This window comes from Coturnix japonica, chromosome 3 (assembly GCF_001577835.2).
Source record: "Coturnix japonica isolate 7356 chromosome 3, Coturnix japonica 2.1, whole genome shotgun sequence".
In the NCBI taxonomy this organism is placed as follows: Eukaryota; Metazoa; Chordata; class Aves; order Galliformes; family Phasianidae; genus Coturnix; species Coturnix japonica.
In genome coordinates, this window is record NC_029518.1 from 11,316,983 (window position 1) to 11,344,303 (window position 27,321).

At 44.4% G+C, this 27,321-nt stretch overlaps 1 protein-coding gene across 2 annotated transcripts in view; it reads right to left on the reverse strand.

Moving 5' to 3' along the window:
• The window catches only part of BTBD3 (BTB domain containing 3), a 38,679-nt gene extending 12,969 nt beyond the window's left edge, over nt 1-25,710 (reverse strand). Inside the window, exon 1 of one of the 2 annotated variants that reach the window (XM_015857125.2) lies at nt 25,616-25,710. The gene's annotated coding sequence lies outside the window, so the exon portion shown is untranslated. Of the gene's footprint in view, nt 1-3,576; nt 3,655-25,615 lie in introns of those variants that run through there. The other variant, XM_015857127.2, reaches the window with a different exon arrangement.
• Nucleotides 25,711-27,321: the final 1,611 nt, after the last annotated feature.

Here is a 27,321-nt window from a genome sequence, read left to right on the forward strand (position 1 = left end):
TAAAAATCAAGACTTCATCACAATTTCCAGTGAGCTGCTGCAATCAGATTCTGAACTGAGGAATGAATTCCAAGTAGGCAATGAGAAAATGCATAGATTTCTTTTCTTGTAAAGTTGCCAGGTCTTTTCCTTGGCTGTTATTATGCCTATGCATTATTAAAATTCTTTGTTTAAATTCTGGATTCCCCAATGAAATAAGTTTCAAGCGGTACATCTCCATTAACCAAAATAAATGTACGCTTAATATTTAACAGATCTACCTGTCTGCTGTTACATCTTGTTGGATTTAAGCTTACTCTAAACACTAATTAAAAAACGACGTGGACAAGTTCGAAGAGCAAAAAAGCAAACAATAAAACCAAGAAACCCAACCTACACAGCAGAGGAGCTTAACGCTGTTTAACTACTTATGAACTATTTAGTCATTTGGAAGAAACAGTCCCATCCCAACCCTTCTGTTTGTAAAAACACTCATTTGGAAAGGAGACTGACAGCTCTATTCCTGATTTCCTCCAGTAAAAAAGCACGTTAGAATTGACTAAATCCTTTCTCACACAGGTTTCTGATAAGCAGTGCTGAAAAGTATGAATTCAACGTCATGTTTGCTGTATGAATGGCAGCCTATAGAAAGCACAACTGCATAAAAAAAAAACACCTTACATTTGAAGAGTCTACTGTGAACAATAACAGTGAATTATCACACGTTCTCTTCTGTGCATATGGAAAGAAATTAAGTGAAATGCTTCATCACAACGTGAAATACATGATTTGACCATCCTGCACACAGCAATTGCAGGTAGAAAACATCCCAGAGCAGAGTTGGCAATTTATCCTATAAACACTCATTTGCTGCTTCATAGCTCAAAGTAAGACCAAGAATTATAAATGGATGCTTGAGATGAGAAAACCTGCAGCTACAAAAGGAGGGATTCAAGGTTACAGGTGATAGGCTGTTTTTCTACTGGAAGTGGTAAGTTTTGCTCTTGACAATTCGTAGGGTCACAAAGATAAGTTCTTTCCTAGTAGCTGCTTCCTTTTGTTGTTGTTGCTGCTTCTAAGCACGATACTGAGAACCTGAAAGCATTCAACCCCTTTTCTAAAGACAAGGGTCAACTTTAATTCTATTCCGCCCCTTATCAAAACTGACCTACAAAGGCAAGATCAGATAGCTCAGGAAATTGGTAATGAGATACAGTGGTTTTCATCTCTAGGTCACTAACTCTAAATTGACCGAGGTCAACAGTAATCAAAAGTCATTAGCATTTAATGATCGTTCGGTGCCCTGTGAGAAAGAAGCTGGTGATCTCAGTGCACTTGAGAGAAACCAGCACTACAATTAGTACTAACACACTGGCTATTTCAATAGAGATTGTGATCAGGTAACTACAGCCACAACTCCCCTTCCTATCTTGCAGGCAGATTTGATACTAGACAAACCTTTACACTAACTTCAACTTGGCCCAGAAACACTTCACTGAATTAATTCAATTAGGACCTACAAAGACGACGATCCTGTTCCCTTCCATCACTGTCTCCCAGATGTCTTTGTTCCCCTACACACAGCTCAGTTAAGCCTGCCAAAAGGTAGCATATATAAAGACAAGATCTCACTTGAGAGCTGGTGGCACTAGAAGAGTATCTACCCCATTAATATCCAAAGGGGCAACGCGTTACCATTGATTATGTTAGTGTGTAATTCAAGGATTTGGTTCTTCATGAGCGGCTCAACTACTCCCACATCAAACCAGTGATGCGGTACCTGGTGGGACATAAAAGGGAAGAGGAGCTGTGGATCTCATTGCTCCCCCCTTGTTTCCAGGTTCACACAGCACAGCCAGATTCCGCTTGGATTTATGATGGCGATTCCACAGGGGAACACCACCACTGCCAAACTGTGATGAGCTTCGATGTATCACAAAATCTGATTTACTTTCTTCCAGGGCAAATATTTCAGTCACACTTGCCAATTAGATCAGTTATGCTTTAGTATTTTGATTAATTTCTCCTCCTCTTTACAAGTGAATGGCAGCTCACTTGCAGCAATGAATTTTCAAGACAGACATTAATACGCTCCTTAACTCTGGTTTCAAGGTATATTTTCAAGCAGTAAGACTTATTTGTGCAGGGATACCAGAGTATCCTAAATGCTAACTCTCCTTCATGACAATACTGCCTTATAGGCTCTATTTTCAGAGCTGTGGTAGAGAAAAAAATTGAAGGAGTAAGTAAGTTATTTTAAGGGATTGTGCAAGGTAAATTTGGATGTGCCTTAGTTTTACATGTTATAAAACTTCATGTATTATGGAAGCCTTTATTTTCTCATATGTGCAGCAGTATCATCTCAGTCTGATAGTCAAAAATTAAACAGCACCTAGGTGTTCTATGTATGCTGTCATGTGCATTGCACTACCCCAATATCACACTGTATGCCTTTGAGCCCTGACAGCAAACCAGTAGGGCTGGGATTGCTTCCACCTGAGTTAAACTGGGTGTTTAGGACCCCAAGTAGGGCAAAACACTGCTCCTTTGCTGGAGTGTTAAGTGATGAGAGCAGCTCTTTGCCACCAAAACAAAACCTATTTTAATCTTGAATGAAGGACCGGACAGTTCCATTACAATCAAATGCACTTTTGTGCCCACACAACTCAGCACTTGATCCCTCTGCAAACAGGGAGCAGGGGACACAGAACTAAAACTTATGGTATAAATTTACTGCTGAAAGAAAATAAGCATTGTGAAAACTGTATAAACAGCACAGGAAACCTACCCAGCACCTGTCAGACGGGATACAGCTTGCTGTGTTTTAATTAGGAATACAGGTTAATCACCTTAGGAGCACTAAATACGGCAGCTTCAGCTTTTTTTTCTCACGTGGACACGAGCAGCCCGCAGTCACACAGAATGACCTGAGTTGGAAGGGACCTCAAGGATCATGTAGTTCCAACCCCCCTGCCTGGCAGGGCCACCAAACATACACCTTTATTAGATCAGGTTGCCCAGGGCCCCGTCCAACCTGGTCTTGAACACCTCCAAGGACGGGGCATCCACAACCTCCCTGGGCAGCCTGTTCCAGGACCTAACCACTCTCCTAGTAAAGAACTTCCCCCTGACATCCAACCTAAATCTTCCCTCTTTTAACTTAAAACCATTTCCCCGAGTCCTGCTATTATCAGCCCTTTCGAAGAGTTTACTCCCCTCGTGGGAGTAAGTTCCCTTCAGGTATTGAAAGGCTGCAATGAGGCCAGTCTTCACCCCAGAACTAAACTCTGAAGGCTCTGGGCCTCTATGAACCAGCTCTGCTTGCAGCCACGCGGACACCCAGCCCACAACTCCATGGCTGAGGTCACACAGCGCTCACTTACAGCGCTTTCCTCTCGTAACTTTTACAGCACGGCGCACAAGCAGCAGCAGCAGCCGCAGCCCTTCGGGGCCGCTCTTTGTACCGACCCGTCGCGCAGCTCCGCCGCGGCCCAGCGCCGCCATCCCGGCCCTGCCCGTCTCCCCGCCGCCGCCTCTCGGCACCACCCGCCCGACAAGGGCCGTAACAACCGGCCCGACACCCCCAGCACCACTGACCTGAGGCGGCCCCGCTCCCGGGGCGGCGCGGCCCCTCGCAGCGCCCCGCGCGATCCCGCTTCGAGAGCGCGCCCGCCCCGCACGCACGCGCACGCCTTGCACGCTCCCCCCACCCCTTCCTGCCCGAGCGGTCGTTTCTCCTCATGACTGATGTTAGATATCTGTGTCACATAGGGTATATCTGTGCATCATCAGGGTTTGCTTCTTTCCCTGTTTAAATACTTAAGCTATTAAAGTAGATACGGAACTACCCAGCAACTCTAATGACCGTATACATACCCATGCTGTATAGCTCTTAGGACTTACACCAGCAGAGTACATGCTTTAAATTACAGTGTACAGGTGATGATTTAATTGGGACTTGGAAGGCTCACACAAATATTCATTGTCTGAAGTGAATTGAAACAGCAGGGTTAAACCTGGATAACAGCTGTGATTTTCCATCCTGTTTTCAGATGTACGGTATAAGGCCTTTTTGCAGCTCATGTAATTCTGAGTGGTAAACGGCAGAGAGAAACCCATGTCTCTTGTTGTGAGAAAGGCTTTTTGCCACCTGGATTCGTGATCCCGTGGTGGACAAATATGTTCTGGCTGTGGAACTGCGTACTCCTTACGCTCACCTGATCTAGGTGATCACCTGATGATTACAGCCTAGAGAAGAGAAGGCTGCGGGGTGAACTCATTGCAGCCTTTCAATACCTGAAGGGAACTTACTCCCAGGAGGGGAGTAAACTCTTTGAAAGGGCTGATAATAGCAGGACACGGGGAAATGGATTTAAGTTAAAAGAGGGAAGATTTAGGTTAGATGTTAGGGGGAAGTTCTTCACTAGGAGAGTGGTTAGGCCCTGGAACAGGCTGCCCAGGGAGGTTGTGGATGCCCCGTCCTTGGAGGTGTTCAAGACCAGGTTGGACGGGGCCCTGGGCAACCTGATCTAGTAAATGTGTATGTTTGGTGGCCCTGCCAGGCAGGGGGGTTGGAACTACATGATCCTTGAGGTCCCTTCCAACTCGGGTCATTCTGTGATTCTGTGTGATTCTGTGATTCTGTGATCTGTACATCCTGCTTTAAAAGCATGCACAGACCTGTAGTGCGTTCATTCTTACCCTGATATTCAGGCCTGCTGCAGCCAGATCATACCTCCATCACAAACGAAATGGGGTACAGCCCACTGCTGAAGTGTCATTAGTTGCTTTTGGTCCTGCTTGCCTTCAGGCTGTGTGTATCGTACTCCCAAGGTGAGCTCAGCAGGACAGCTTTTGGGGATCCTCAGAGCTCTCCTGAGCTTCCAGCCCAGTTTGTTCATCTGCTCACAGAAGCCTGGACCATGACTACCTTTCATGCCTCAAAGAACACCAACCAGGTTCAAAGCATACAGGCACATGGTTACTTTTCCAAGTCAAGAAGACCCATGTGCAGCTTGCTGAATTCCTCAGAGACGCACTAGTTATCCAATGCTGCATTTTGCTGACGAGTTTCAGCCCAACTCCAGAACTTACAAGCTGCCACTTGAGCTAGATCTAAGCAGAGCTGCAATATGTGGCCACCAAATCATCCTCCAGCAGCGGAAGAAAAAAGCAAGTATTTCTGGTGTGGCTGCATGTTTGTGTCTTCTTTCCTTGTGCTGAAGCTGTTGCACCCATAGCCCAGGAATAGCTGCAGTGAAGGCCTCTACAGGAAGGCTGGATGCTCCTCAAGAAGGAAGTCTTAAAGGTATATATATATATGAGAGCAGGCTGTTCCTGAGTGCTTTAAGATGAGTGAGCAGGGAAGAAGACCAACGAGGAAGAACAGAGAACTTTTTCTGAGACTTCATGAGAAAACGAGAGCCTACTTTCTGTGAAAGGAAGGATGGGCAACTCTGAGAGACCTGTACTCAGATCTGGTTAGGCTGCACCTCAAATACTGTATTCAGATTTGGACCCCTCACTACAAGAAAGACATCAAGGCCCTGGAGCATATCCAAGGAAGGGCAACGAAGCTATGGGGTGTCTGGAGCACAAGGAGAGGCTGAGTGAACTGGGAATGTCCTGTTTGGGAAAGAGGCTCCAGGGAAACATTATTGCCCTCTACAGCTACCTGGAAGGAGGGTGTAGCAGGGTCAGGGTCAGTCTCTTCTCCTATGTAACTAGCAATCAGATGAGAGGCTGTGGCTTCAAGTTGTGCCAGGGATGGTTTAGGTTGGATGTAGGGAAAAACTTCTCCAAGAGTGGTCAGGCACTGACACAGGCTGCCCAGGGAGGTGGTTGAGTCACTGGCTCTGGAGGTGTTCAAGAAGAGTGTAAACGTAGTACTAAGAAACATGGTTTACTGTGCAACACTGGTGTTAGGTGGATGGAGAAATCAGATGATCTTAGAGGTCTTTCCCAACCTTAATGATTCAATGATTCTTTTGGAGTGTTCCATCATAGCTTTGGGACTCTGCCTGTTCCCATCCCAGGTTTCCAGGCAAGTGCCAATACTGCCTACCACAAACCCAGGGCTATAGCACTGTTGGGGAAGGTGAAGCTGTGCGTGGGAGAGCTGATAATTTTTTTAAATTTATTTTTTTTTTCCTTTGGTCTGCAAAGCCATTTAACTGGGATAGACTCTGCCATATGTTTATGGTAAGATAATAGAGTCAAATATTTGTGTTCAGTCACATCCAGACTTGTCTTTTCTCTTGTCTCAGAAATTTTCCAGGCATTGAGCAGCACTTTACCAAGACTTACTAACTTGAAGAGGTATTTAAATATTCGTTTTCCAGTTCAGCTCATATACTTGGGAGGTTTTCCACAAGTGCTTCAGGATTTAATTGCAGTTTCTCCAAAACCACTTTTCCACCAGGTGCTTTGCTACTGCTGACCGTGCCCCCCATGCCTACTCTCACCTCTTAAAGCTTCACTGAGTCTCTCCGCACAGCTTCCCGGAAAGGTTATTGTCTTATGTTTAATGGGGAGGAAAAAAAGGCAGTACAAGAGATTTACTGCAAATGGAAGCTATTACTGGAGCAGTTATCAAATGGAAGAACAATATAATAATGTCTAGCCATAAAGATATGAAGAGTTGCTTGTCAGAGGCAAACACCCAACTTGTAAAATTAATGTATGTGGCTGCTGCAAGCTCCTTTTGGCAGACAGGTTAAAGTCCTTACAGTACAGGTGAAACCCCCAAGTGTTCTGCAAATACTCAGGCTGTAAGATGGGTAACCAAACCAGAAGCAGACAGAATGAGATGCACTGTCAGCTTTCTCAGAGATGGGGATTTACATGAAACAGAGCATGGCCTCATCCTGATATTCCCAGTGCAATGCTGTGTCCCTTGTGCTTATTTAGGCATCAGATTCCTCCAGAAGTTGAATCCTGTTATCTCCATCAGGACTATAGCTCATTGAGGCTCCCGAGCCTGATTATTGCATTAATACTTAATGAAATAATAGCAGAGCATGTTGAATTTTGTCTGCCCTTAGACCTGTTAAGGTCAAGTCATGTGAGCTATGGAACGAAGCTAGAAGACAGCGCTTTCCAGTTGAGAATTCAGGCAGATACAGTTTTCCTCTTATCTCCCAATTCTGCCCTCTCCTGAAAACCTGGGACAGGAATCCCTTCAGGCTTAAGCAAACTACTGTTAAACTCTCCAAATTAGAAATACATGAACTAGTAGCTATAGGTGTCCAGTATAGAGCAGAAATTCACATGACATCTTCTGCTAACATAATAACTGAGAGATAAATGCACAGAAATACCAGAACCCCCAGTGTGCAGCAGCATGCACATAAGTTGCTCACAAATAAGATGTTAAACTCTGCCTCACTGTCCCACTCATCACAAATCTCATAACTCTTCTCCTTTTGCTTATAAAGAGAAGCCTGGTCAAACACCCTACAGATGTGTGGCATCAGCTGTGGGTTCAGCCCAGCACTTCACTACAAAGAGACCATGGAAGGGCATGGAGAAGCCGCTGGGGCTTTCTCTTTCCTTGGGCATTAGGGATGCGAGAGGATTTTGTAGGTAATTAGAAGAGTTTTTGATTCCTGATTACATTTAGCTGCACAGTCACACCTCCTTTCCTGTTGTCCAGCTGTACAAACTACACCAGAAAACCACTGCAAAGTCTCTCTTCCAAAGGCTCATGTTCCTTTTGCAGTCTTTTATAGCTTTGGCATGCAGTCATTAGGCCCCAGGTGCCATTTAACTCTCCCTGTCTGCCTCAGGAGGGCAGTAATATTTTTCTTTGTAACCATGAGTTGTGGTCATGATTTTCTTCTTAACAAAGTTGTCTGTCAAAAAATGGAAAGGTGCAAAACTGAGGCTGTCTGTTTAAAGGCTTCAGTGATGATGCATGGCTGTGTCAGGCAGGTGGGTTTAGGGCTCAACAAGGATAGGAGGCACTTGTACAAATGAGGAAATAAATTGCCCTTACCCATCTGAATCAATGGACTGTGCTTTTGTGAAAAATCAATTCACTGGGGAGTTTTGTCCTAGGGCATGGCTCTCAGGGCAAAGCAGCTGAAGGCAGAGCCATAACCAGTATGCGAGATCTACATCCCAGTATGCTGTCCTGGTGGGTGGTGCGTGATCTCTAGCCAGGACTCTTGAATCTGTACAGGGGCATTATGTTGGACTGGCCATGTGTCTTCTGGAAGCACATGCCTGCTGTGCCTAACAGGAGTGAAGTAAGTAAAAAGTATCTGGCAAAACTAGTAAGTCTAAGAGATGACTCCAAAAAGTCTACTCCAGTGCTTGAATAATCAATCTGTGGGTGTTCATGCCTGCCTCAAAGTCCTTGTTCAGGTCAGTAAGAGCCTCAAAGCTGCTTGCAGGACATGTCAGAGGAGTTGCACAAGCTCCCCTGGTTTCAGGGTGGACTGTGCCTGAAGCAGAGGAAAGCTACAGCAGCAGGTGAGGCTGTGGAGAGGCTTACCTTGGCTCTGTGTGATGGTGAAATAGAATGGTGCTTTAATAGAGAATTAGGAAGGAAAATGGTTATTGAATTTTACTACAAACCCCCAAGGCAGAATGAGGAGTAGGATGTAAAAGTGTTCAAGGAAATTAAACTGGCAATAAGGAAGGGCAGAGCGTTGATACCAGCAGCCTTAATTATCCTAGCTTACAATGGGTGCACCCTGTAATAATTTTCAAGTATCATTGGAGTGAGCACAACAGGTTTGACCCACTGCTTCTTAAATAAACCTCTCTAATTAGTAACATTCATGCATTATCAGGAGCTGCCAGGAACAACATCTTGAGTCTGTTACTGTGGAACAAACACAGTGGATACTAATCTTGCTCTTAATAATTTTGTGTGTGTAGGTTATGGATGAAGCAGGAGCTGCAGGGTGGGCCAAGAGGATACACAGATCTCTGCAGCCTGATGGGGAGGGAGAGTGTACGAGTGTTCACATCCTTCACACTGACCAAAGAGGTCAAATATACCTCATTTCTTCTCCAGGGACATTATACTCCTGCATTTACCTCTTTGAACGTTGCTGAGAACAGTGTATGAATGGGGTGGATAATCCCAGCTCCATGTGAGGAGAGCCATCTTCAGCAGTTTTGCCTCCTGCCAAATAAGTATGTGGTTTTAATCTGTCCTTTTGGTGCCCGGAGGAAGAGCACAGACACCCTCTGCTCCCTGCATCTGCATGGCAGAGGGCATGGATTAGCCCTGAGTAAGGCATCTTGAGAGTCACAACCATCTGGCTGTCATTAGTTTGATTTGATGGAATTGGACAAATGTAACAATTAGTATGGCAAAAAACTCCTAATTAAATAAATTTTAAAAAATAACAATGATTGAGGATGGATGAGTTCTTAATTTTGTGCATGAATGAAAGAACATGGTAATTAAAACCTTGAGTTTATACGCTATTCTCATTTTGTAGCAAGCTATTCCAAGGTCCATGAACCTGGCTGACAGCCCCAGGTTCCTCTATGCTACACCCACGTCCTGTCCTCTGCTCCTTTCCTCCCCCCTTCCTTCCTCTCCACTCTGCACATTTGTTCCAGGCAGCTCCCAGCCACTCACCAAACTGTCTGGGGACATCAGGGAGAAGGCATACCTGGCAGCAGAGCCTGCTGCTGGGGTAGCCTTCAGGGCTTATTGCATCAAGTTGCATGCATTTCAACTTCAAGTGCTGTAAAATAGGAGGAGTTCAGCCCTTGGGGCATTCAGGATATGTGGGAAGGGGTCCTGAAGTAGAAACTGCTATTCAGTCTCTCTCTACAAAGTAGTGCAAAAAGAGAAGTAAATCAGATCCAGAAAGGCATCTATTATTATGTAGATATCACTTGGAGAATAAACTCCAAAGCAGTGGGAGCCTTCTTAAAGGCACTTCTGTGACCAGTGCCAGTCTCTTCCAGGCACGCTCAGCCTTCATCATTTAAAGGCAGGTTCCTGCCAGCCCCTTCTCCAGCAGATTTTTCAATACCTCCTTAAAGCATAACAGAAAATTTTAAGAAATAAATATAAGATTTTGATAAGATAATCCTTTGCCACGTAGCAAAGGGAGTTAAATAACCTAACAAGGAAATCAAGTGTTTTTTTCTAGGCTGTGCAGGTTCCTCCAATGAGCCAAAAACGCCATTATTCAAACAGCTGAAATGAGTTGTGTCAGTGTTTAAGAATTAAATGCAATTAAATATGTGTGTGCAGCCTAACAGCAAGGTGATTTTATGCAAGTTGTCTTGATATGTGTTAAGACTTGCTGTTGGTGAGCTTGTCATCAAGTTACATTATTTCCCCCGAGAGCAGAACAAATCAACATTTCCCCACTTGGTGCTTCTGAAGGCAGCGTTTCAGCAACAGCTGATCAACAGGGTCTGAAAGTGAACTTGATTATAGGCAGAGAGGATATTAAAATGGAGGAAAAATCCAAAGACAAAGGGAGCTCAAGGAGGGCAGGAGGAAGAAGCAATTATTATTATTTTTTAAGTATTATTTGGGTATTAATGCCACAGAGAAAGATTTCTCATGCAGGTCACAAATTTAACACAGACACACCAGTGGTCCGTTGCTTTATACTCTTAGAGGGGGATACCTGGTGATGTACAATGTGGTGCTGCTGTTTTTCTTTGCTTGTACATAATCTCGTGAGGTCAACATCTTAAGGTATTATACACCTCGCTCTGGGAGTTCTTTTCCTGTTTCCTTCCTTCATCAATCTGCAGCTTCCCAGATCTACATATGTGATGCAGGTGTGCCCTACCTTGGAGCACACAGAAAGTGAGAATTACTTGCCAATCCTTATTTCTGTCCAGAATACCTTAAATATTTTAAGGATTAGAGGTGGCCAAGTTCCATGACAATGGCAGGAAATACCAGATGAGGCAGCAGCATCTCCAGACGTATGTTTTCAGATAATATAAATCATTCTGTTTAATTAGAGATCTCTCCCTTGAGCTCCCAGCATGAGGCTGTTTACAGACAGTGGGTGAAGCACAAGCTCCTCCAGCAATCTCACACATTTCTTACGCCTTCCTCAAGATTTCCCCACAAGTACTGTGTGTCAAAAGAGCCTATTTTTATTCTCTTCTAGTGGTGGGGTCTTATCAGTTTATTGCAATGGGGATAATAAATAATAGTAATGGATGCAGGCAGCTAGCATCTGTTCTACAGGAATTGTGCCTGCAGTCACAGCTTCAAACTGAAGCATCTCAGCTCCTCTTCAGCTTCTGCAACCAAAGGAGAGGGATCCTGATGCGCTGAGAGTAGGAGTAGGCATAGGCAGCATATATATGACCAAGGGAACACACAGAATGGGATGTCTGTGCTGGGAGGCCTTACACTGCAAAAACCCCACCCAAATCTTCAGTGCTGTGCCAGGAGGCTGAGGTTCACCCTGGGGTCATTCAGCAATGGAGTCATTGCTGGCCAAGCCACTGCTCTGCTTCAGGCTCAGCCAGGGATTCACTAGCAGCAGAACCAGCATGGCAAACAAGAGAGAGGGTGATAAAAGCCAGCAGGAGCAGGACAGAAGGCTGAGTAGAAGGAAATGATACCATACTGACAGCAAAGCCACCTTGGGGACCTTGAGTGACAGCTCCATGTAGCTGTGGCTTTGCTTCCTTCCTGGCCAATGCGGATTGTGGTCTTGGTATGAATTTGGATTGCAAAATCTGTAACACAATGAGAAAAAGTCACCTCTCTCTCGTGCCAGATTTACTCTCGAGGTCTCCCAGCAAGTTACTCATCAGGTTCTTTAAAGTGGCAAATCTGAAAGGGACAAAGCCCTGCCTTGTATAGCTGCCAGTGCAGAGACTCCAGGCGTGCATCTCCAGGGAAGAATATTTGCATCATTAGGAAAAACATGAAATTGAATCTTATTCTTGTAAACAAAACATCTTTGATGAATCACTTCCTGTCATTGCTGTATAGTATTCAGGATACAAAGGTGGCATTAGAAGTGGGGCTGGAGTTTTCCTTGGTCAAATACTCATTAGAAGGAGTGAAGAAAAATAAAAGCACAGTGAAAAGTGTTTCTAAAATGGTGATGGAGACTGCACAATCTTTATAAGTGCATTGATTAAGAAACCTGGTGTGCTCCAAGTGTGTCATAGTGGTGAAGGACCAGCAGTTTCACATGGAGAGCAGGCAAGTTCTTGTTCATGTAAAACCTGACTCCACTGCAGCTGGAGGCCTTTCACAAAACATTTCCCATTGAAGACTGTAAAAGCCAAGCTAAACAGAAGCATTTGCTCCTGGCATAAACCCAAGCACGCATCCTGTATGTACCCCTAAATACATCTGCATATTGCTCTGCTGGGCAAGCCCTTTATTCCATAACTTGACGCCAGTGGAGCTTTGGGAAGGGTGAAAGGTGATATCAAGATTCTGTTGTTTCTCCATGAGTTGTATGGGGAAACATGAGGTGTGTGTGCTGATGCTCTAGGCTCTGTGTGGTTTTCCTTTACCAGATATCTGGCCATCCCCTACCAGCTGGGTGCCCTGGGTGCCAGCCCCTTGGGCACTGCTCAGGGCCAGGACATGGGCTGGCTGTAGGCACTGAGCTGCTGCCAGCCACGTGGCTCATGCACATTCACCAGCAGCAGATTAATACCCAGGAGGAATTTGCAGAGAGATTAGCGAACCAATGCAGACACAAGACAAGGCAACTCCTGTTGCTCTTCAAGGAAAGCATTTGTACATAAGCTAACAACTCTGCTACAGTTTCATACGTCATTAGGCTAATGTTCTGTTTAAATAGAGTTATCAATCATTTTGTGATTAAACCTCTTTGTGCTGGCAACAAATGGATAGGAAATGAAAGTGGGTTGTTTGAGGATTATAAAAAGACATTGCTAAAGCTGCCACTGCTTCTGCTGAAGGTGGAAAAGCAAAGAGGAACTAATTGAGAGTGCCAAAACAAGCCTCCAAATGCGATGCAACTTAAATAGAAACAGCCAATCGAGTTGTCTGTTAGATGTTCTGACATGCCTGAACCTTTTAAGCATATGTTTGTTTCCTATTTTCGTTTTTGCTTTTTCCATCCTACAAGACCTGAAATTTGCTTTTCTTTACCAAAAGAAATGTAAGGGAAAGCAGAAATTCTCACAAAACCTATAATTCCAGCAGCTTTAAGGAAGATGTGAACAACCAGAAGACCCCTTTATTTTACTGAATTAAGGATACAGTTATTTTCTCAGGAAAGAAAGAAATCAATTTTGCACTTTGCTCTCGATTGTCTTTTTTATTCTAATAACCAGTTGCAGGAAGGTACCATAATAGTTCCTTGCTTAATTCTGTATTGAAATTTTATACTTTAACTGTTATTAATATTTTTTCCCATTCCTCAATTACATTGAGAAGTTTAACTGACAGAATTCATTCTGGGGATTTTCAGGGAAACCATATTTTGTGCATCTCACCCTGTTTGAAACACGTTTTTGCTTTTCCCAGGAAGCGTTTTAAAATCATGTTTATTAGTCCTGTCAGCAGCAGCTGTTGAAGTGTTGTAACTGTTCTTGTTCATCGTTTCCATGGTTGTAGCTCCTCAAGGAGAACAACGGTAGGGTCAGAGGTGATGGCAGCCCATTTTTCTGCACCAAGGCCTAAGCATTTCCCCAGCCCTCATCAACAATAACACAACCATGAGTGACACAGAGCAGGTGAAGAGATGCTGAATCTTCACTTTCTCTTCCAATACAAGTATGAAATGCATTTGAATGACTCTAGGAAGAGTCAAATAGAAAAGAAAAATACCCAAGAAAAGACAGTTCTTTGTACAGCAAGGAGAACATCTGGGGGCTCCTTGGCCAGGGGTGCTGGGATGCAAGTGCTTGCAGAATTCAAGATCAACACTTGGACTGCACAAGAACCTGGAAGTCTCTTGGAGGTTAACACGTAGGCAAACCTCTTCAAAGCTGTGAACCCTTGACTGAAATGGGCTTATCAAGATTCTATAAGAAGCATCATGAATGTTTGTCCTGTTCCTGCTCTTGCCTATATGCTCTGCTGCTGGAAAGGCTGGCAGGTAGGTTGACCCTTGTAACTCAGCTCAAGCTCTTTTGCAGCAGTCACACTCATGATAGTGTTTTCTTCCCTGTGCACAAATGATTTTCACAGCAGAGATTAAGTTGTACTCAAGCAGTGATTTCATCATTGCATCGTGTAGGTTTTAAGTATCCAGTTCCTGGAGTGGAATCCAGAAGCTGGTATCAAAGCAAAAAAATTAGACACCTCAGGGTGTGATTCACAAAAATAGAATACATTAAAGATGGTGTTAATGAGTATTAAAATGTTGAGGACAGACAAGATGGGATTTCAGTAACCAGAGTACTGTAAATAATCAGAGCAGCCCTCCTGGACAGAACTTAGCAGCAAATCTGGCCATGGCCTGCTGGGGTCAGATCCTGTGCTTGTGTAAATGCAGTATCTGACTCACACCTATGTGTGCCTTAGAATGTGGCACATCAAGAAAGGTAGTGCATACAGAATAAAGAAGGGTCTATGTACAGAATGGGCTCCAGGACCACAGTTCTGGAAACCTCCAGGTCTAAATTCAGTCCAACCCCTTAAAAGCAGAAGAAATCATTTTAGATTGAAGTACCGAGACTGAGAAGCCTAAAGATTTCCTGGGGAAACTCAGAAGCTTTTGGAAGATTGGTGGGTTTTGATGGAAGTATTGACCTTGCAGCAGAGGATGGGGGAGCCTCTCCCCACTTCTGTTTTCCTATCACTCTCTGGAGGTAGCAGCAGTGCCCACTGACCATGCTGCTTGATAGGCACTCACTGAAGTCTTCAAATACTCCATGTCCTTGATCCTGGGTGTTCATCTGCATGTTAAGCAGACCTTATTTGCTGTGTGTCTTTGAGTTGCCTTTCCTTGCCACAAATACAGACTATGTGGGAGAAGACTCGCTAAGAAACAGAGGTATGGGAGAAGAGCTGTATTTCTGCTGGGGAAGGAGAAAAATGCATCCAAATACTGGCTCCGGTGAAGGGGTATTCCACAAAGCAGGAGGAGCTTTATATGATCCCTGCTGAATGTGCTGTGTCAAGCAGATAATGGATTCCTACCTTGTGTTATATACAGCCTGCTGCCTGAAAGTGTCCCATCTTGCCTGGCCAGCCAGCTATCAAAAGGACTTTCATCTGCTTACTCAGTATCTTGACTCATAAGTGATGAATACTAAAAGAAGTAACCTCCTGAGCGTGGATAGTCCAGCTCTAGGACCACACAAGCATGTGAGGACTTTCATCTGCTTTCTAAGCCTCACAAAATTCCATTCTGAGACATAATGGAATTTTTATGTCTCAGAGTCTTCTGTATATTAAAGAAAACAAATTAAAATTCCTAATTAATTTTCTGTGCAACAGAATATCTTAAATTAGAGGGAGGGGCTGAGGGGCAATATAATGATGTGGAGATGGATAAACTCAGGAGTGACTGCTTCTATCAAGAAGAGCAGTCACCTTCTAAGGAATGGGTGCTGCAGCACCCCAGGCACTGCCCTGGTTGCTTTCCTGGGAGCTGCAGCAAAGCAGCATGGGGAGGGTCTAAATGTTTGTATCTGCCTTCATAATCCAGCACACCCTTCTGCTATCAAGGTTGCATTGTCATCTTCTAGAGCAAGTTTTGCTTCCCTCTGAACCAAGGCTGCAGGCAGCAGCAAGCAAGCTTGACAGTCTGGAAAGCAAGGTTTTTTCAGATAGTGGCAGCTCAAAAGAACCTTTTCTCTCCCACCCCTATTTTGGGACTGAAGCTAACTACTGAAATTATGCCTTCAACACAAACTAGACAAGGAACTATGACTAAATCAATTCAATTGGAGAATAAATATCGGAAAAAGATTAGCACCAAATCAATATTTCTACTCAAATGCTGCTTCAGGACAGATCTAAGGTGGCTTAGGTACTTATTTTTGCATTTCTATGTCTTAACATCTTTGTGGTTCTCTTCAAAGTGCTAGAAACAAATTTAGGATTGAATTTAAATTCCCCAGTGTGCATTTCTTTGGGGCTACATGATCCCAGTGGTGTGATTTACCTGTAAGCTCAACCCCAACCCAATGTTATTTTCTAGAACTACAGCTGTATATGTCACATTAATAATACGCGTTCAGGCTGCACACTGCATGCTGCTATTGCATAGTAACAGGATCCTTAACTTTTACCACAAATAAGCTTAATATCAAGTCGCAACATTTTCCCATTTGTTTCAGTTTAGAGATGAATAAGGAGCTAGAACTGCCTTTTCAACACACAAAGGAGCTTAGTCCCACCTGGGTCTGCTCCCAAGCAGGCAGTGAGGATCATGGGAGCGATTCAACCATAGCACCAGCAATGGGCTGGGGCTGATTCTGAAGCAGATGGGAGCTTATGGCTCTCCTAAAGCTTGAGTAGAATTAGTTAAAAGCCTTTCTAATAAAATCAGCCTCTCAGCAGGGTGCTCTTGTGTAGCCTTTTGGGAAATTCAAGGGCAGACCTCAACTGGTAATGGACTGAAGGTGCAAACTGGAGCACTACCCAGTGCAGGCAAGTTCTGCCCATGTCCTGCAGCCAATATCCCTCCTGCCCTCTCACAACCAGACTTCTTCTGCACTCTCCAGGATACAGAGGGACTCTGCTTCTTCCCCACACAACATGGAACAATCAAGGTGGGTACCTCAGTCAGGGTAGGACACCTTTCAAAGCCCATTCATGGAGAACAGAAAACTCCAGCAACCAGGATTTGTGATCATCTGATGTTACAGCACCACTTGATAGATGCCCCATCCCTGCAGACATTCAACTCCAGGCTGGATGGGGCACTGAGCAATGTGATAGATCTTCAAGTGTCCCTGTTCATTGCAGGGGGTTGGACTAGGTGGCCCTTCCAACTCAAATGATTCTGTGATTCTCTAATTCTATCCCTGCAAGCTCAAAGTAATGGAATTAAGACAGATAGCTGCAAAAAGGCTGCAGCAGAGCCAGACACAGCTAAAGCAATCCAGGATAATAGAAATGCACACACATTCCTTGTTTCAAACACAGAAAACTTCAGTATCAGCACAACTGCTTTAGTGGAGCTGAAGGGAATTAGAGAAGAAAAAGCAAAATAACTGAACGTCTTCTGATTTGTACCATGAAATGCCTCTAAAATAACTAGTCACACTGCAAAGGGCACATGGAAATAACATAAAAACATTACACCTTCAGAAGCCTTGTAGAAAAAAAAAATACAATGAAATTCACTGCCTAATGAGGTCGTTGTTGGGGATACTTTACACCAGACAAAACTCACTGCTTCGTGCTCATTATACCAAATTTGGAAGAGAAAGTCTTATGATTTTAACTATTAAAATTCCAGAATCAGCCACATGCCTGCCCTTTGACACTGTCCACATTAGGCTTTGTTGTTGGGTTTGTTTGTCTGCTTGTTTGTTTGTTTTCAACAGCAATGTTAGCCAAGGAAAGACACCTTAAAGTGTTGCAGTAAAAAGAAAAAAAAAAAAAAAAAAAAAGCCTGCATATGAGTCGTATTCAAACAGAATATGATAAAAGTGCATGAGGAGCATCTCAGCAATTGGGTGAAGGAAAAGCTAGCAGGCAGGATGAACAGCACGAGGGACATCTGTAGTGTTACAGGGAGAGCTGACCTCCTGGAGGACTCAGTGCCCGCATATTGATGCAGACAGCATTTTGCCTGCTGCAACCTGGAGCTCTTGGAGCCGATGTTGCTGCTTGCCAATGCCATTCAGCCAATGGCAATCTGCATGGCAGACAACTGGGCTGAAGCAACTGTATGCTCTAAAAAATAGTGTTGGCTATGGTAAATCAACGAAGTTCCACCTTGTACTAAGCCAGAACTATTAGGAGCAAAAGCTGTTGGCCCCAAAATACCAGGACTGGACTATTTCTACCTATAGATTTGGGTTGGGAAGAGTTAAGCACTCTAAGTCTGTACAGCAGCACAGATTTTCCAGTTCCTTGCTTTTGTCTTCCCTACCTGAACTGGGTTTGTGTGTTTCCTCCTGGAGGCCAGCAGTCATGTCATACAAAATGGGCAGGGAGGTGGTGGAGTCACCGTCCCTCGAGGTGTCCAAGAACCAAGATGTGGCACTGAGAGACATGGTTAGTGGGCATAGTGGGGATGGACTGATGGTTAGACATAATGAACTTAGAGGACTTTTCCAACTTTAATGAGACTAGGGTTTCTTTATTAAGTCATTTTCCCCACACTTCTATGCTACAGAGCCCAGGTGCTGATTGTTTGCTGCCTTGTTCCTGTCTTCCCGTTCCTGCCTGCAGCCTAACCTAACCTCTTTCTCTCCTTTCTGCTGCTGGGGGCGTGAGCTGGTTAAACACATCCCTAATGCTATACAGAATTAATGAATGGTTTGCTAATAGCATATCCATATCGGTCAAGAGTGGTATTAAACATACATGGACATATTAATTTAGCAACAGCTAGTTAACTATCAATCCAATATTTATCTTTCCTTTGGAGCTGTCTTAATAGAATAAAGTGAAAAGATTTTGTTTTTCTTAATTAAAAAATAGAAAATAAAAAATCGCCAGGCAAGCCTCTTGTGTGGTTTATTTAAACCAGGCCAACAAAGACATTGTAACCATTTTTCTTCTAAATCCCTCCTCAGCTCATGGCATAGCAGGGGGGTAGCACTGAATGAGGGGCTGCCACCCTGAATGCTCGCCAAGAGCATTCTCACCGAGTGCCCAGCCCTCACAGAGCAATCATTGGAGCTTCCCTCAGATGGAGGATTAAGTTCGACACCGGCTGGGCTCAGCTCCATGGCAGCACTGTCGACAGAGGTATTAAGCCCTTGCATGCAGCAGATTGATTCTGGCTGTCATGTAGCCGCTGTGCTGCTGTCAACATGCTCCGCTGCGGCTTACCCTGACATAGTGATCAAGTGCTAGGGGTTCTGCCTTATGTATTAAACATCAAACCACGCCAACAGATGAAACCCCCTCCCTGCCATACATTGCACCAGTGTGTTGCTCTGCAACAGCAGTATCAGAGAAAGGACAAAATGCAGATGACTTTAGCACCATAGCATTGGACTCTCAATTCAGTGAAGAGCACCTGGATCATGTCACCTGCTGTCATTCCAGTGGAGCAACATTAGCTGAGAAAGACTGGGCAGAAAGGGATATTTCATAAGGAAACCCTCTAAGAAGCATGAAATCCTCTGAGTTGGAAGAGACACTTAAGGGCCATCTAGTCCAACCCCCTGCAATGAACAAGGACACCTACAGTTAGACCTTGTTGCTCAGAGTCCTGTCCAGCCTTACCTTGAATGTCTCCAAGGACAGGCCTTCCACCCTCTCTCTGGGCAACCTGTTCCAATGGCTCACCACCCTTACTGTAAAAGCTTCCTTATATCCAATCTAAACCTTTTTCCTTGTAGTAAAGTAAATTCTTTTACTTTGAAACCATTTCCCCTTGTCTTTTCACAACAGAATCTGCTAAACAGTCTGTCTCCTTCTTTCTTAAAGATCCTCATTAAATACTGAAAGTCCGCTCTTAGGTCTCCCTGGAGCCTTCTCCTATCTGGGCTGAACAGCCCCAGCTCTCTCAGCTTGTTCTCAGAGAGATGTTCCAACCCTTGGATCATTTTTGTAGCCCTCCTTTGGATGTGCTCTAACAGGTCTGTGTTTCTCCTTTACTGAAGACTCCAAATCTGGATGCAGTACTCCAGGCGAGGTCTCACCAGAGCAGAGCAGAACAGAGGGTCACCAGGCTTGGTTGAATCTCATGAGGTTCACTTGGGTCCTCTGGATGGTATATCATCCCTCAGGTGTGTTGACTACGTAACACAGCTTGGTGTCACCCAAGAGTTGTCTCCATGTTGGTACCAAAGCCCATCAATGTAAAAAGCAGCCAAAAGTTAGCTGTGGAAGCTCACCTCTCCTTCCAGCCTCTCAGGAAACCTCCTCCAACACCGACTGCTGCTTCTCCTGCACTACATGGGGTTGAGTTTCAAGTGGCAGCTGCCTTTTTGGTTATAAACAAAGTGAAACAATGAAATACCCAAATTTTAAGAAGAACTCCAAAAGACAAGGGAAAGGTGAGCATAAATACCCAAGTAAAACAAGGCTGGACAACAAAAAGAGAGAAAGACAGAGCCATCCAACTACATCTCTGGAGGACCATTTACTAACAGCTACCAATACCTCATGTCTTGCCCACAAACCCAGAGCGTCCTCACCCCTGGCAGAAGCCATCCCCCTGGAGCTTTCTGAGGGGCTGTGATTTGGGAAGAGAACTTACAGTGAAAGAGAACGTACAGTGAAAGAGTGTCAAATGTCAAAGGAGGGATTTGAAAATATATTAGGTTGTGAAACCCAGAGGACTGTGTGGAAATTAAAAGTGGAGACATCTCAGAAGCAGGACTTAAGCAAGCAAAGTCAGGCGAATCTAAAAGCCTTAAGGGCTTTAAGACAGCAACACATATCTAAAGAAGATACTGAAGAATGACAACTGAAAAGTGACAGGCAGTGAATCTGACATGTCTCCCATTTTTTGGGCTCTGTGCATCCATCACTCATGTTTAGGGATCCTCTGAGGCTCTGTCCCTTCCTGCTTGCTCTGGGACATCCCTGACATGCTGCACTCAGCTGCAGAACCTCCTAGGAAACTGCAGGGTGGCTGAGACATTTGGAAACAAGGGGAGGTGATCTCCTGCAAAGGCTTTTAGGTGGAAAACAAAAAGATGTACTGAGTGCTGCTGAAGTTGCAACAAGAGCCAAAACTGGGAATTAGCATTATTTATTATTATTTTTCAAGGACAAGCTTGCATTGTTGTCAAGGACAACTACAATCTCCCTTTTGCAAATTGCCTCAGAGGCAGCTGAACATCCCATACAAATACACCTGTACAACGTGACTGTGATGACTCCTCAGTGAGGGACAGGAGGGCTGCCCTCATGGGACATGCTTGGATCAGACCCTCTCTGGAAGCTTTGGGTGATTGAAATTATTTCTCTTTCAAGTTGCACTTCTAAAATTGCACTTTGCATTGTAAAATAAGGGCACAGCTCTGGAAATATAGGAACAAGGCGTAGACAAGTAAGAATTCCCCTCTGGCTTTGCTTTCTACACAGGTTTTAGGCTGGCTCTGGCTGACCTGCTTTGCATTTGGTATCCTGCTGGGCTCCAGGTGTTACAGAGCAGCAGTGATTAATTACAGCATGTAACACAAAGATTTAAGGAGCTTCTGTTTGAATTCGTTTGTGAGCTTTCATGTATCCAGCACAATTAACTCATGTAATCTGCAGAGTTGGGATCTATCAGCAAAATGGTTTATGTAAGTATTGAGGGCAGCCCTTCCCAAACACACTGATGGGGCACTGTAGGAGCTGAACTGTTACCAGAGTATTACTGACTTGGTGTAAATTTAGACTGTTGCTTTTTTGAGCTAAAAAAAAAAATAAAATAAAAAGAATAAAGAAAAAAAGAAAGGAGTGTGTGTAATGATTTTGGATCTTCAATGGCCAACGTATGTTAGAAATAGGCTACCATATGTAGTCTTTCTGAAGGCTGTACATCCAAACGTAGATTTGGAATCAATTTAATGCACAGTTCTTTATTTAATTATACCTACAGATGCCTAAGTGACAATTTAAATTAGCATTAACTTGATAGCTTTTGCTAAAGGCAGACAAACACGATCGGGTAGTGGGCAGATTTTCCTGCAAAGCTCTGCCTATCCCCATCAGTTCCCGAGGCATTGCTCCAAATATAAACCCCACTGATCTCTTCAGCAACAAGACCTTCTCTGGAAAGAGCTTCTATGCCCAAACAGATTCAGAAACGAGACACTGATCTCTCATAAATCACATCCTCGCACAAAACATCACCACTCCGCCAGTTATAGGAATGCTACTCAAACATCAGGACCCTACAGGTTCATCAGGACAGTCCTTACCCAGAAATTCCTATAAATCCATATGTACTGGTCTGAGGAAATGGACAATATCTGCAAAGCAATTAAAATAGTTTTGGATGGAATTAAGAGAAATGTGTGAAAATTCACCACTTACCTGTTGATGAACAAGATATTTTGCTTCTGAGAACTGACAGTTTCACTGCAGAGGCGTCCCACAGGGGCAGAGGTTAAGTTTCAAACATGTTAAGCTTCCAGCACAGTGTTTGTGTCTGCAATACCCTCCTTACTAAGCTCCTCTAACACTTCAGAACCAACAAGAATGGGAGCAGAAGCACTTCTATCTATCTGTCCAGAGCCCTGACTTATCCATGCACGTTCAACTTTTCCTCCATCTCTCCTATAGAAACAAATCTCTTCTATGTATCCTCACCCAAGGAAGGCTGGAGCATGATGATAGAGGGCTACATGATTTCAAGAGAGATAAAAGTCAGAGAAAGTGGGGCAGGGAAGTTGTCCTTCCTATTGAGATGATGAATGTTCAAATAACACATAGCTAGAGAACCAGAGTCTCCTGCTTCTGCTGCAGTGAGCCACGAGAATGTACCACTTACATCAAATGCTACTTGGACTGACAACATCCCCAGCACAAGAGGATCTAAGGACTGCACAGTGTCTCTCTTTAAACTGAGCTTTGCAGACATGTTACGCTTCAACTTCAAAGATACTTCTATCCCCCAAAAACCTTCACTCTGATCTTGATAAACCCCTGAATTTGTCAGCTGCTCAGTCACAAGGAATTTGTTTCATGCCAAGCAAATAAGTAGTGATTCTGTCTGACTTTACGGCAGCAGACTGTGGTGGCAGAGAGGCTTTACCCTGTACTAATGACTCTTAGGAGGGCTGGCTTCCTAAAAGAGTCAGCACCAAACACACAACATAAAAATGATTCAGAGGCAGCTCGATACCTCATTGTATGGAAAACAAGAGCCCCAGGACACAAATCAGCTGCAGGAGGGAAATTTTCAGCCTGAGAGTGCATCACTTTTTGCTGCAGAAATACTGGCAGGCTCTGCTACTTCCCTCCCTGAAGCAGGGGCAGGTAGAGCAGCGCAAGGCATGCAAGAGCCATGCAATCTCAGGGCATAGCCCTGCTTGTAGTGATGCAGACAGAACTGGATTGCACACCACCAGTTCAGCAGCACAGTTCAGTTTCCCCACTATGCATCAAGGAAGTGTTTTCTGATTAGTTGAATAAATCCACAGCTGTGCTTGTTGTCACCTTGGTAAAATGCTCGGAGAAGTTTCTCCCTTCAGTAGCTCTCAAAATTGGCTCTGAAAGGATGATAAGTTTTTAAAACACCTGGGAAACATTTCTGGACTTCTCCTATCAAAGCAATCGAGATGGGCCATTGCTCCCATAGTGCGGAGGCTGAATTTCCTTGCTGCCATTGACAGGTTGAAGAGGCACAATCACTTCATACGAAGAACACGTGACAAGAGTGGTTTGTTAAGGACTGATATCAGAACTCAACTGCTGTCTCCAGTGACAGGACAGAGGGGATTTCCTCATTTTCTGATGCATCCTCCAGGATCCCACATGGCTTCAGGGCCCTCTCTAGCCAGCAAGGGTTGGGCTGTGGCTCCCAGACTCCAGTGGAGGACAAGCTTGAGAAGCAATAGCACAGCTGTACATCTCATGCCCTGCAGCAAGACTTGGGTCAGGGCCTGAAGGCTTGCACCCCAACACTCACAACAGGGATCTCTCAGGCTCACTGAAAGCCTCTGTGCCACTCCTCCCTCCACAAATAGAGCTCCTGCATATATTTTGTTTGCTTGCTTTTGAACCAAAAAGGAACAGCTGTTCAACGTTTTTTTCGCTGCAACTGTGCAGCAAGTTTGTGGTTAACACAATGCTGTGAGCAGAGGGTGGGTTGTCCCCTGGCAGGGCAGTGGCTGGGAGATGGATGCTTTGTGCAGCAAGGTGTGGCAGCAGTCGGCTAGATGAAAAAGCCTTGGAGATCCAAGAAGGGGAGACTCTATCTGTTGTACACTGATATAGTGTGACAGCACAAGCAATAGCTCACTCAAGTCCTCTACCAGCTAATGCCATTTTTCCTGAACATTGTATTTCTTTAATCATTATACTCCCAGATTGGAAAGCATTCAGTATCAGAAAATTTTAAAGGTTTGGGAACTCAGAAAATCTAGTAATCAAACTAATTGGGATTCCATATGTAAGAGACTAAGCTATAACAATAAAGTGGAAAAGCTGGGAAATAGAACGAGGGAGGCCCAGGGGGGTCATGGATGCCCTATCCCTGAAGACATTCAATGCCAGGCTGGATATGGCTCTGGGCAGCCTGGTCTAGTGGTTGGTGGCCCTGCATATGGCCAAGTTGCATATGGGGGAGTTGAAACTAGATGATCATCGCGGTCCTTTTCAACCCAGGCCATTCTATGATTCCATGAATCTCTGAAAAACTTGAGCTGATCCACATGGGTTTTAAGGAAGTAAAAGAGTAGTTTTAGGAGGGAGCCACTGCTGTCATTCCCTCAGTCAGTACTGAAGCACTGCAGGGACAGCTGACCAGCCTGGTGTTACTGCAGCACTGCTGTGCACAAGGAAACCCCAGAGTGCAATCCTTGCAATCACAAAAACGTCAGGCCAGGATCCTAACTACTCATGTCGTCTTGCTCTCTCAGTACTCTTTGTTCCCATTTGTGACATACCACAGGGCCCAGTCATGGTAGCATGGCATTGAGGCAGCAGATGCAACTACCCAGCTTAAAGTTTTGCTTCTTACTTTTACATGAAAACAAAAAGAAAGCCAAAACCAAAAACACACCAGCTCCTGGGCACAGGATGAATTTGTCTGATTATTGTCATCACACAGGCATTTCTCACTACAGGGCAATACTTTTGCCTTCTGTATTAAATGAAAACCCAACACCATTTTGCAAGGCAAGGGGAAGAAGATTTTCAGTGGGGATTTTAGAAGCCCATGACTCTTGCATGACTTTTGCCTCCTGCATGCTGCAACTGGTCATCCAATCTGTCAGAGGACCTTGAGGCCATGGCTTGGCCCTGTCTCAGCCCAAGCACCTAATCAGAAATGAATCTGAGAACCATCAGCTCTGAGTATTTGGCACAGAAGAGCTCAAAAGTCATTTGAAAACAAAACAACAACAACAACAAAAAGAACAATAAGAAACACTCCAAAAGGCAGAGGGGGTGACATGCACAGGAGGAGCTCCCTGCCAGCAGGGGCTGAACTCCTGCTAGGCCCTTCCTTCAAGAAGGCAGTCCTCAAAGGCATTAAATACATTTCTATGCTTTGCTCATTTGCTGAGCAGGAAATATGCCCCTGACCCAGCCCTATTTACACAGGACATCCTATTGAATTGGTGTTTTTTTGTTGTTGTTTTGTGATTAAATCCAAACACACAGTGCTGAAAATAGAATGGATAACTGCAGTACTGACGAATCACTGCAGTTTGGTCTCTAAAGGTTGTGTGTAATTTTTTACGTTTCATAATTGCTCCATCTCACCCTTTTTGCCTTTTGCAGAGCATCTGCACTTTCTCCTCTGGCCTTGGCTTTCCAAAATAAGCTTTTTATTAATTCAGAAATGAGTAATGCTTGTCTGGAGCGAACAAAGGCAGAAAAATCAAGCAGCAGCTATGCATAAAGCACTCGCAGTGGATTTAAAATCATTGTTGATACTCTCACCTGGTTTGTCCCATGCAGGTCATGATCATTTGCACTGCATTTGCCGCTGCCTATCCATGGGCTGGCTGCTCCATTGCTCTTAGTGACATCTGATCAAAGTCTCCATGGTTACTGTAAAAAACAAAGCTGGGTGAATTTACAGACACACAGAGTTTCACAGACCAGATCCCACTAATTTTAGACACCTTTTAGCTCCTCCTATTGAGGATGCACCTTTGAGACCAAGCTGTGGTGCTTCCTGAGGCACAGAGGGCAAAGCAGGCTGGCAGCACACAGAGCTGTATGTATGTCAATGAAAGAGACCTCCTAGCCTGGGACTGGGCCAGGATGAAAAGCCAGCCACAGCTGAGGTTATTCAGCAAACAAAGTTGCTGAGGGTGCACTTGATCTCACTGACAATGTCATTGAAAAAGGTGTTAAAGAGCACTCATCCCAAGTGAGGCTGAGGGACACCACTTGTCACTGGCTTCTACCTAGACATACGGCCACTGACCACAGCTTTGTGGCTGTGACCATCCAGTCAATCCTTTATTTACCAAATAGTCCACCCTTTGAACCAACATCTCGCTAATTTTGAGATAATGATGTGGTGTAGGACTCTGACAAAATGCAGATATAAAAATATACACGTATATAGAATCAGGTTTTGCAAAGCCAGCAGTGTTGCACACAAATTGGACCCTGCTCCATGGAGACAGTGAAGAAGCTGATCATTTGGAGGGGAGGAGAGCACACTCAGCTACCAGCGACGGGACCACTCTGCTGCTGCGAGCTGAGATTCTGACTTGGGCTGCTGACTGCTGCTGCCTCAGCGAGCCACCATGGGGTCACATCAACAAGAGCTGGGCTTGGAGAAAAGTGAGGAGTGATGCCACAGCTCAGTGTGAAGACGGGACAGTTGTCTTCTTTGAGAAGCAAGGGCCCTGCAATTGTCACTGCATGGCAAAGAGCACCCACAAGATGTGCTGTAAATTTTGACCATCTGTGTGAAGGCATTCCAAGTATCAGATGAAGAGAATTTTTTTTCTTTAATTGCAAGCTTAAATGAATACTATTTATCAGCTTTCTCCCACTGCTGCACTGCTTTCAGCCGCAGTAGCTCCCAAGGAATTAGAGCAGAGCAAATATTTGCTGAATTTAACTTGTCTTCACATAATTATTTAATTTCTTTGCGGAAGAAAAAAGCATGTTGGGATTGCTGAGAGTGTCAGAAATTAAGCCTTTACAGTAGCAGTTAAACATTTTACCAAAAGTCAAGCTCACCTGAACATGGCTTTGTGTCAATAACAGAGATGTTTCTATCTGTTGCTAAAAGGCTTTGTCACTAAAACTGGGAAAGACTTTCCCTTCTCAACCTAACCAGGAGTTTCTGTCTCCAAGTGGGACAAAGAAGCATCCTGAAGCAATGACCGTGGGGACACATTGGCCTCATTTTGCACTTCAGCCCAGCACTGCTTTCCCCATGCGCTTGCAAACAGCTGTATTCTGCAAGAATCACCAGGAGACCTTGAATTACCAAGCCATGAATGTCGGGATTAGGAGGTGATCATTAACAATAGCTGCATGCCCTGAAAGCCTCTCATTTAATGGAGTGGTAAGAGATTATTTACACTGTAATATTAAGAATCCTGCTATCTAAGTGCCTCATCAGTTTAAGACGCGCCCTTTAATTCCTGTTACCTTGCTGAAACCGCATGTCAAACCTG